The following is a 12,062-nucleotide window of genomic DNA, read 5'->3' as shown; positions in this document are numbered from 1 at the left end:
TAAAACTGAAGAAAAAGCAAAAAGAATTGAGATCAGATGTAAACATAATTTTAACAACTTGCTTCTTATTATAAAATTAATGCATGTTTACTCTTTAATAAGCTAAAAACACAAATAAACAGAAAGAATACAATTACAAGCTCCCATTATCTCTTCATTCAAAAATAACCACTATTATTATGTTGGTATAGATCCTTTCTGGCTTTCTTTTCCAGGCATAAAAAATATATTCATTTTCCTATACTTTACATATAATTTTACAAGTGTTTTATAGCAATTTAACGTGTCCATTTCTCTATATTATTGAATATTCTACAGCACTATTTAAAAGGCTACATAGTATCCCCTAACATGAATATGCTAAAATTTACCTAGGCAATTCCATAGTTACATTGTCTCCAAATGTTTATATTACTAATGCTTCAATAACACCCTTGTAAACATATTCTTGCAACTTTTGATAGCTGAGGGTTAGGATGAACCAGGGAGGAAATTACTAAAAACAGAACCTATTAGTAAATAACTACACAATTATAAGCTTTTTTTTTTTTTTCACAGCTTCTGCCAAATCACCCTTTAGAAAGCTTAAACCAAGTTATTCCCACTAGCAACACAGGAGCACACCACTCCCTCACTAGCACTGGCTATTATCATTCTATTTGCTAAACACATTGAGATATGTGGAGAACGATATTTCATTGTGGTTTTAACATGCGTTTCTTTATCTATCACTTACTGGAAAATTTTTCCCACACGTTCATTTAACATTTGTATGTCTTCTTTATGAATTACTAATTTATATCCAAGAAAAAAATTTTGACAGTGACCTATTACAGTGAATCTGAATTGTAGGAATTCTCTGCTCTGAAGTTCTTTATTATACTCATCTAAATTAGTTCTAGGAAAACATTTCTTGAAAACAGGAGGGATGAACTAGATGAATTATTAAGATCCCTGCCAGTCCTAAGTTTCATTTATTTATTTAATCCTTTGTTGAATGCCATCTTACTTCATAGAACATTTTATAAGTTTATGTGGAGCTTTCCCATGTATTATTTTGTTTGATCTGCACAGTAACCCTATAAAAGGGATTATTAACCTAGCTCCATGAATGGCTTCAAGAAGCATCAGTATTCCTTCAATTGTATAAATAATCTGTATATTTGTGCACAAGTACGTTTGTTCATCAGAGAGAGTTCTATAGCTTTCATAAGAATCTTAAAGGCCAAGAATCAATGCGTTGTGAGAGAGAGAAGGTATTTTTAGTTTTAGCTCTAGCTCTATTTTACAAGTAAGGAAAGAGATCCCCCCACCCCTCAAAGTTAATTGCCATGTCTAAGGACTCAAGGCTAATAAGTGGTGGGATGAGGACCAGCTCTGCTAGTTCCAACTTCAGTGCAATTTCTACTCTACCTTAAGTGGATAGAGGAGTTGCACAAGTACAGCCTTAAGGAGTCTACTGGCTATCGGAGGAGCCAAGACTTACAAATAGCACCTTCTAATATGAGGTTTCATAAGACCAACTGAGAGATAATAAATGACTTGAATTTCAGAAATTATCTGAAAAGTTTATAGTAGCTTTCATAGAAAAGAGAAAATCTGGACTGAGATTTGAAACTTAGCAAGATAAATGGGAAAAGATGAGGGAAAAGAAATGTAAGACAATTGGTCCAAGAGTGGGAATGTATTCCAGAGACACTTCATAGATCACTGAGACTGTGGGAAAGAATTTATACATATACATGTTATGCTGAGAATTGGAACCACCAAGTGTACGTTTGTATCCTGGGACTACCTTTAGTTTGCTGTGTTACATTAGAGAAGTACTTAATTACCTTAATTGCAGTTTGTTCACGTGAAAAATAGGGGTAATAGTATTTACCTTGAAGTAATGATTTAATGAAAGTGCCAGTCAAGCATATGACACAGTACCTCTCACACAGCAAAATCTCTACAAATTACCCACACACACACCCCCCAGAAGAAGAAACATTTGAAATGATAGGTTGACACAAAATTATAGAGAACATGAATGCAAGGCTCAGAGTTTAGAAAAATCATTTAAGATTTTTTACTAAACGGCAGTGATATGACAAAAACAATATTTTATGAAGATAAATTTGATATTTGGGGGCATGATCGATTAAAAAGTAGAGAGAAATGGAATTGGAAAAAACAGCCAAGAGACTTTAAGTATTCCAGGCCTAAGAAATGGTAGTGTCTGGTCTGGATGCCAGCAGGAGGACTAGAAAGAAAGAACAAATAAAAAGAGACATTTTAAAGGATTTGATAGGCTGTGAAAAAAAGAAGAGGGAGAAAAATATAACATGGGTGAAAATACTTAAGGATATCAGGGACAGCAGGATGGCTCAGATGGTTATAGTGCGAGCTCTGAACAACAGGGTTGCCAGTTCTATTCCCACATGGACCAGTGAGCTGCGCCCTCCACAACTAGATTGAAGACAATGAGCTGCCGCTGAGCTTCCGGAGGGATAGCCAGATGGCTCAGTTGGTTGGAGTGCAAACAAGGTTGCCAGTTCAATTCCCACAAGGGATGGTGGGCTGCACCCCCTGCAACTAGATTGAAAACAGCGACTGGACTTGTAGCTGAGCTGCGCCCTCAACTAGATTGAAGGACAACAACTTGGAGCTGATGGGCTCTGAAAAAACACACTGTTCCCCAACATTCCTCAATAAAAAATTAAAAATATCAGAAGTAAGGATATCAGAAGTAAGAGGTAGTTAGGACAGGTGAATACTATTTCCTTTTAAACAAATTGAGTTTGAAGTCATAATAGAATATTGTATGAGTCTGGTTTCAGCCAGAAAACATTTACGTTAATTTATGCATAAAAATATTTAAAACAGGGAATTAATGCTTAAAAATAATTGGGAGCACTAAAAGAGGATTCCAGGCTGGGCCTCCAGAAATAACTGCCAGAGGAATACCACTGAGCCAATCTGCCAGGATTGTTACCTTTGCCACAGTCAGAATGGTGGGGATTCAAGAGACTGCCACCACAACTCTTGATGTCAAGAACCCATACTAATTGTGATCCAGAATCATGAAGCTGGTGCTGTCACTGCAGCTGTTCTCCATAGCCACCTAATAAGTGACTGAATCCTGATGCAACCCTGCAGAAAAGCTCAACGTGTGTCCACATCCTGGCTTGGTGGCAGGACAATGCCAAAGCAGCTGGCCCATGGCCTAGCTTCATTTCTGCCTTCCCAGTCTCACAAGGATGCATCTAGTAGGCAGACCTATTTTGAACCCAGAAGCCTGGATTATAAGGGAACCTGGGAAATGTAGTGTTTTGTTTTCATTTTTTTTTAGTTTTCCAGACTGCACTTTAGGAAGTCCCAAGAGAAAGTAGTTGGAATGGAGACAATGTCAAACTACCTCATCCACCAGACATGTTTCTGTATAAATATCCAGCAGGTAATTGGATAAGCATGCCAAAGCTCACAAGAGAGATAAAGGTATCAGAGTAATTTGGAGAGAGATGGCATTTGACTTGATCAATTTTTTGTTTGAATATCTTATAGAAAAGAAAAACAAACCCAAAAAAACTTATCACTGAAGTTTGCAGCTACCAACACACAAATATTAGGCTTATGACACAATGAGTATTTCTAGGTATCCCAGGGCAGAACCAAAAAGGCAAGGGCCAGGGGCACCTAACCATTGTCCACTGACAACTGATGTAGTACGATTTCAAAAGAACTGAGGTGGTTCTGATGGTTAACCCCTTAATATCACTTTCACCCCACATGATTAATCTAAGCCAATAAAGTTAGCATTGTCCCCCTTGCAAATGATTGGTTTAAGAATGGACACATGAGTTAATTCTGGCCTGTGTCACTGACAGAGGCAATGAATGCTTGGCAGTGTCCAAGAAAAGTTTTCTTGCTCAGATTGAGAGAAAAAAACAAAGAGATAAAGATATGCTCTCTCGCTTCTTCTGGACATTGTCTTCTTTGGGTGTGACCCCTGGAACAGATGCTGTGATCTTGCCTGAGAAAGAGGCCAACAAAAGGCAGAGGGCAGAGTCTAGAGAATCACATAGAAGAAAATCCAACACCTTAAAAAATACTACACTTGGAACACTATTCTCCATATACCCCTTGTTAAATGGGGTGATTTGAGCCAGAATTTTCTGTTACTTGAATCCAGAGACATCATCACTGATGCCAGCACTATGCTTTCCATGACACTGCCCATTAGATTTTTTAGGGAACAACATTTCTTCTTTTCTAGACTGAAATTTCCTCTACAAATAATAATCTATACATATTTAATGGTATAAAAATTATGTGTATGGCACACCAGTTGAAGACTGTGTTTATTCTTTAAGATTATTTTATTCAGTTCAATTATTCAATTCAATTGAATCAAAAGACTCACATTTATTTTACAGAATTTAACTGGGTCCCAATTTGATCCTAAATTGGGTTCATTGTGGGGGACCTGAGATATGTGGGACTATGTAGTGAATTGACGGGGTGGGAACACTCAGGCATTCAGATGAATAAGCTCATTCTTAGGTAAAGATTGAGAAAAATGTCCATGTTTCAGAGAAAGGGAGAGAGCATTCACACCCCCTGATCCAGCCCCATGAGTCAGTAATGCCCCTTATGGAAACAGTCTGAAGTAAACTGAAGGAGTTTCTGCTGTGGACTCTTTGAGACATGTCTCAAGCAGCTCTGATTAGTACCTTGGCAAGAAGTGTAACTAACAGTAGATGAGAGAGGCACTCTTCCTACTTCACCCAATCAGAGCTTTGCACACTGAGGAGTCCAGAGACTGGGGTCACCTAAAATCTCTTGGGGCTTGGCCCTTTTGGCAATATTGAATAATCATGGCATCTTTGGGAATACTCTTAGCCATGACACTATTAATGAAGCTCATGCAGAGTACTGACTGTAATGGCTGCAGCACCAACTCTAAAATAGTTAAAAGGTCAAAGTCTTAAGAATAGAGGTAAAAGCAAGACAGGGAGAACTCAGCAAATGTTGTGTGGACATTATAGTTCACCAAATTGTGTATGAATATATGTGAAATGGATCTGGTGCTTCAAGTAATAACTGAGGAGACTTTGTAAGACACTTGCTCCAGTATGATCAGGAGGGATCCAAGAACAAGTCAACCAAGAGTTAGTACTATTAAAGTGACACCATTACAAGAAACATGTGCTGCATTTTGTATTCTAGACTTTATCCCTGGATAAAATCTTTTCATCAAGAAGGTTAAGCCACCAGAACACTAGAACATGTTATGGCCCTGAATAGAAGTGAAATTCTTGCCCAATGCCCTCCACTTGTTAAGGCATACTATAAACATCTAGAAAACCACCACTGCTTTAGTTCTAAGGATCTTATTGAGAACAAGATTTGTGCATCTCCCATAAGAAGATTCAGGTAAGAAATTTGCTTCAGACATAATTACCAGGAAAAGATTTACCTTCATTGAAGAATGTGTGTTTTGTTTTTCAAAGACAATGAGAATATTTTATCCAATCCTATTTCTCTACTTCCTTTGCTTAACCTCATACTAACTTTTCTCCTATTGTTATCATCTTATTAGGTCCATATTTTCCCTTATTCTGCTTTCTCCTCCCAACTTCGTTGCATAGATATTTTAGGAAACAATAACTTATCCTTTAAGAACTGAAATTTAAGAGTGCGAGTGCAGGGTAAGAAAGATTAAAGGGCTACAGGATGGGAGAAAGGTTGGCTGAGAGAGACAGTAAAGGAAGGAAAAAGTGTGGGAGAAATAAAAAGAATGGAAGAAAGAAAGGAGGGAAAGAAGAAAATGGAGGAAGAGAAGGAAGGAGGAGAAAAAAGGAAAAAAATAAAAAGGGAAAGGAGAGAAGCAAAAGTATAGAATGAGATGGAGCCTTCCTTTGGAAGAATGCTTCATAGTTTGCAGAACAGCTATACAGATGCTCCCTCACTTGACCCTGCCTACATTTAGAAGATGATGAAATTCAATAATCAAGGAGATAGCAATTTAAAAAATTTCCAAAATCAAACACTAGTAATAACTGTAAGATAGAGGACACAAAGTCTCTCTTTGTTTTCTAATCAATATTTGCACTATATGAGTTGATAAGAGAACACACACAAGAACATTATCTTCACAAGTCCCCTCATATATAATAATTGGTATCAATGGGACAGAGGAAGTTCCCTTCCTCTCCAATTAGCATGGTAGAATATTAGTCTGAATCTGGGTATCAGAGGAGTGAGTCAATGACTCAGCACTCAGATAATCTGGCACTGTGAGGATAAAAAAGGGGGCAGAAAATAAACCCACAGTCCTGGAAACCTTGGAGGGGGAATCCTGAAGACCTGACAGGGAAGGGCAGGTGAAAGAAAGCACCAGATTATTTACTTCTTACAACACATTAGTGGCCTGACCCAACTAAAACTAGAAAGATTTTTTATAACAGAGATGAGTAAGATTTAACTTGCAAACCATCTGAGTTTTCTGGTCAAACTGATAAACACCAATCCCAATTTGAGGTTTTTTTTCCTTAACCTTTGGCAATTTTATTTTTCACCTTTGGCAATTTATTGTGCAACATAAGTACAACAACAACAAAAATCCATTATCCTTTAGAAATTCTACAAGATACATAGACATTATTTACTACATTAAATAGCATTATGCTCATTACTGTGGTAAAACAAAGGAAAATCAGACTTTGTTCTCATAAAGTATAAAATCTAGCTGACTCATGAAGGCAAAGATACAGGATAAATCACCTCTCTAAAGTTACTTATCAAAAACACTTCCCTTACTGATACATCAGGGGCTATCTTTAGAAAAGAGAAGATCCAAGATGGCAGACTAGATAAACACTGTGCCTGCTTCTTTCCATGAACACATTAAATTAACAACTAAATTATAGAACAGTCAACCTGGAGAACCATTTGAAGTCTAGCTGAACAGAAGTTTTACAACTAAGGATATAAAGAAGAAGCCATGTCAAGACTGGTAGGAGGGGTGGAGATGCAAAATGGGCTGGCCCCAAAGCTCTGTGTGATGGTTGAGAATCAGGAGGGATATGTCAGCTGTGGTGGTTCCCCACAGAGGAGTGGTGGTTCCCCCCAGAGAACTGGTGCTGGGAAGAGGAGCACAACATCTGGCTGTGAAAAACAGTGGGAATTCCTATCATCCAGATGGGACAAAAGGCTGCAAGAAACCCAGACATTCTCTTAAAGGGCCCATGCAAAAACTCACTCACTTGCAGGCACTCACCCCAAGTTCTGGCAGAAGGACAGTGACTTGGGGGGGAGGGGTGTCAGTCAGAGGCATAGATGGTACAGACTGAAGTGTGTGGCTACAGGGCAAGGGCTGGAGGGCAGCCACCAATTTCCCTGTGTGTGGTCCTTCTCCCGTGCAGTCAGCAGGTGGGCACCATCTTTCCTGTGTTGAGCCCTCCCCCCATACAGTCAAATCTGAATCTGAATTGATCTGGTGAGCTCTGCTGGGAACCCACCCCACCTAAGTCACCCAATGCCAGAGACACTTTCTTGACAAGCAGCCAGCCCTGCCCTCATTGCACTGTTCTTTGGAAAATGATCAAAGTCTTCAGGCCCCAGATGGGCGGTGACTGGCCTCATTATGCTCTGAGACTTTTTTGTGCTCTGAGTAGCTCCAGGCTCAGCACTGGCACCAACCCAGATTCTACAGTAAAATGGTGACCACAACTCTTTCCACTCTTGTGACTCCCTGAGGCCCTGCCTCACCCAACTTTTATATCACATGAGGCTTTATCAGTCGCTGAACCTTAAGGGAGCCAGCAGATTGCAACAGGCCTTGGGGTGCCCTGGCTTTTTGTAGAGTTATTGTAGGCCCAGTACTGGTGGCTGCCATCCTCAGTTTGCAGTGTGGCCACTCCCACGTGCCTCCAGGTTTAACACAGACAGCAGACAAGCATGGGTCACTTTGTAGCTCCTACCAGATAGTCCCTGGCTGGTAACAGGCACTGGGTGACCTGGGCTTGCATCTGAGTCCCTCCCAAGAGTCCCCAGAACAAACATACTTGGAGTTTGGCTTCAGACCACAGCAGAGCACTGCCCAATTAGCCCCACAAGTGGCACACACAAAGAGTAGTCTCAAGAGGCATCAGAACCCGCTGGGATGAATCCCATTCAGTGGGGTAAGCACCCCAGCACAGCAGCCCATAAGCTGTGGACGTGGCCAAACCCAGTAGTCAGTCAGCCAGAGGGTCAGTCCCACCCACTGATATGCTAATAGCAACCAAGGCTCAACTATAACGGGGGCACACACAACCCACACAAGGGACACTCCTGGAGCACTCAGCACCAGGTGACCAGGGAGACTGTGACACTGGGCTCACAGGGCACCTACTACATAAGGCCACTCAGCAAGACTGGGAAATATATAGATCTACCTAATACATAGAAACAAACACAGAGAGACGCCAAAATGAGAAAACAAAGAAATGCATCACAAATGAAAGAACAGGAGAAAACTCCAGAAAAAGAACTAAAGAAAATGGAGGCAAGCAACCTACCAGATACGAAATTCAAAACAATGGCAATAAGAATGCTCAAGGAACTTAGTGAGAACCTCAACAAAGAGATAGCAAACATAAAAAAAGACATAGAAACCATAAAAAAGAACCAGTCAGAAGTGAAAAATACAATAACTGAAATGAAGAATGCACTAGAAGGAATCACCAGCAGATTGGATGAAGCAGAGGACTGAATCAGCAATTTGGAAGACAATATAGCAGAAAACACCCAATCAGAACAGTGAAAGGAAAAAAAGAATTTAAAAAAATAGGATAGTTTAAGAGACCTCTGGGACAACATCAAGCATAGCAACATTCACATCATAGGGATACCACAAGAAGAAGAGAGAAAGCAAGGGATTGTGCACCTATTTAAAGAAATAATAACTGAAAATTTTCCTAACCTGGTGAAGAAAATAGACATACAAGTCTAGGAAGCACAGAGAGTCCTAAACAAGATGAACCCAAACAGGCCCACACCAAGACATGTTATAATTAAAATGGCAAATGTTAAAGACAAAGAGAGAATCCTAAAAACATCAAGAGAAAGGCAACTAGTAACTTATAATGGAACCCCCATAAGATTGTCAGCTGATTTCTCATCAGAAATTTAGCAGGCCAGTAGGGATTGGCACAAAATATTCAATGTGATGAAAAGTAAGGACTTACAACCAAGGGTACTCTACCCAGCAAAGCTATCATTTCAAATCAAAGGACAGATATAGAGTTTCCCAGACAAGAAAAAGCTAAAGGAGTCCATCACCACCAAACTGGTATTACATGGAATATTTGGGGGACTTTTTTAAGATAGAAAAAAAGATCAAAATTATGAATAATAAAATGGCAATAGCTACATATCAACAATTACTTTCAATGTAAATGGATTAAATGCTTCAATCAAAAGATATAGGGTAGCTGAATGGGTAAGAAAACAAAAACCTTACATATGCTGCTTATAAGAGACTCAGTTCAGATTTAAAGACACAGAAAGACAGAAATTAAAGGGATGGAAAAAGGTATTGCATGAAAATGGAAATGAAAAACAAACAAACAAAAAAAGCTGGAATAGCAGTACAGATACCAGACAAAATAGACTTTAAAACAGAAGCTATAACAAGAGACAAAAAAAGGGCCCAGTAATCCCACTTCAGGGTATGTATCCAAAGAAACCTGAAATATTACTTCGAGGGCACATTTGCCTTAAAATTTCATTGCAGCATTGTTTACAATGGCCAAGATGTGGAGGCAGGCAGGGTGTCTATCAATGGAAGAATGGATAAAGAAGAGGTGGTACCTATATATAATGGAATGTTGCATGGCCATGAAAGGAAATGTGTTCTTGCCATTTGCGGTGGCATGGATGGACCTGAAGGGCATTGTACTGAGTGGAGTGTCAAACAAAGACAGATGCAATGTGATTTCACTTACATGTGAAATCTAGAAAACAAAATAAACAAACAAAACAGAAACAAACTCATAGATACAGAGAACATTTTGATGGTTGCCAGATGCAAGGGGGTTTGGGGTGTGGGTGAAAAAAGAAGAAGAGATTAAGAAGTAAAATTGGTTGTTACAAAGTAGTTATAGGGGTGGATAGTGAAGCATAGGGAATATAATCAATGATATGTTAATAATTATGTATAGTGCCAGGTAGGTACTAAACTAGTCAAGGTGATCACTTCTTTAAATTATGTAAATGTTAACTGCTATGCTGTACATCTAAAACTAATAATATAATACCGAATATCATCTCTAATTGAAAAATTAAAGGAGGGAAAAGGTAAAGGGGAATAAAAGTTACAAATTACCAGGTATAAAACCAGTAAGTCATGGGGATGTAATGTACAGTACAGGAAATATAATCAATAATATTGTGATAGCATAGCATGGTATCAGATGGTTGCGGGACGTATGGTGAGCACTTCTTTAGGTATGTAAATGTTGAATAACTACAGTATACCCCTGAAACGCATATGATATTTATGTTAGTTACATTTTTAATAAAATCTTTTAAAAAGGAGAAAATTAAGGTATGGTTATGGCTCACTTATCAACCAGAACTGTAATCGTGGGACACAATCTTCCACTTCAAATACTATAGATGTCATAATAAAATACTCTTACTTACCATATGTGGTGAACACATGAAAATTAATTCAAATTTTTAAAAAAAATTTTATTAAACTTATTGGGGTAACATTGGTTAGTAAAATTAGATAGATTTCAAATGTATATTTCTATAATACATCATCTATATATTGCCTTATGTGTTCACCACCCAGAGTCAGTTCTCTTTTCCCACCGTATATTTTACTCCTTTTTCCCTCTTCTACAATCCCTTCCCCCCTTTCCTTCTGGTAACCACTAAACTGTTGTCTTTGTCTATGAGTTTTCATTTCTTGTTCCTTTGTTGCTTTCAGTTATGCTACATATGAGTGAAGTCATACGGTTCTTGACTTTTTCTGTCTGACTTATTTCACTTAGCATGATAATCTCAAGATCCATCCATTGTCACAAATGGCAGTATTTCATCTTTTCTTATGGCTGAGTAATATTCCATTGTGTATATGTACCACATCTTTTTTTAATCCAATTATCTATAAAAGGACATCTTTGTTGTTTCCTTTTCTTGGCCACCATGAATAATGCTGCAATGAACATGCAGGTACATGTATTTATTTTTTTTAATTCTTTTTATTTCATTTTATTTTTTTTATTTGGGTGACAATTGTTAGTAAAATTACATAGATTTCAGGTGTACAATTCTGTAATACATTACAGATAAATGTTTTCAGATTTGTTGGGTAGATACCCAGAACACAGATTGCTGGATTGTATGGTAATTCTAATCCTGTTTTGAGGAAACTCCATACTATTTCCCCTAGTGGCATTTATGTATTAAGGCAAATGATGAGCAAAATGGTCTGGACAATTCACTGTACTAATTTTCAAAGTACTAGGCTCTGCATATTTAGAATTAAATGAGGGGAAAGAAGATGAAACATAGCAAGTTAAGTAAGAGAAATCATTTGGATAACTTTATAAACTCACCTAAAAAAAATAAAAGACAAAAGGACAGGTCAACAGGCTGATGACAGCAGGTAAGCACTAAAGCAAAAAGTAAAAGGCAGTCCATATTGCTGCTATTGTTCCTTGATTGACAGTGTTCACTGCCATTAGCTACACCATTGTCATCTCACCTTTATGAGACTGAAAACTTCTAACTCAGGGACTGTCAGGGAGGCAGCAAATTATTTAAGCAAAAGTCGACAATAAAGTTCTAGGCCATGACAACCAAATTCAATAACCTAGAAGAAGTGGACATGTTCTTAGAAACATATAGCCTTCCTAGGCTGAATCACAAAGAACTGGAAAATCTAAATAAACTGATCACCAGTAAGGAAATTGAATCAGCCATCTGAAACCTTCCCAAAAGCAAAAGTCCGGCACCAGATGGCTCTGCTAGTGAATTCTACCAAACATTCAAAGAGGATCTAATACCTGTCCTACTCGAAC

The sequence above is a fragment of the Rhinolophus sinicus genome, chromosome 1, assembly GCF_057876585.1.
Source record: "Rhinolophus sinicus isolate RSI-liver-muscle chromosome 1, RSI-T2T, whole genome shotgun sequence".
In the NCBI taxonomy this organism is placed as follows: domain Eukaryota; kingdom Metazoa; phylum Chordata; class Mammalia; order Chiroptera; family Rhinolophidae; genus Rhinolophus; species Rhinolophus sinicus.
This window is presented reverse-complemented; position numbering follows the sequence as displayed.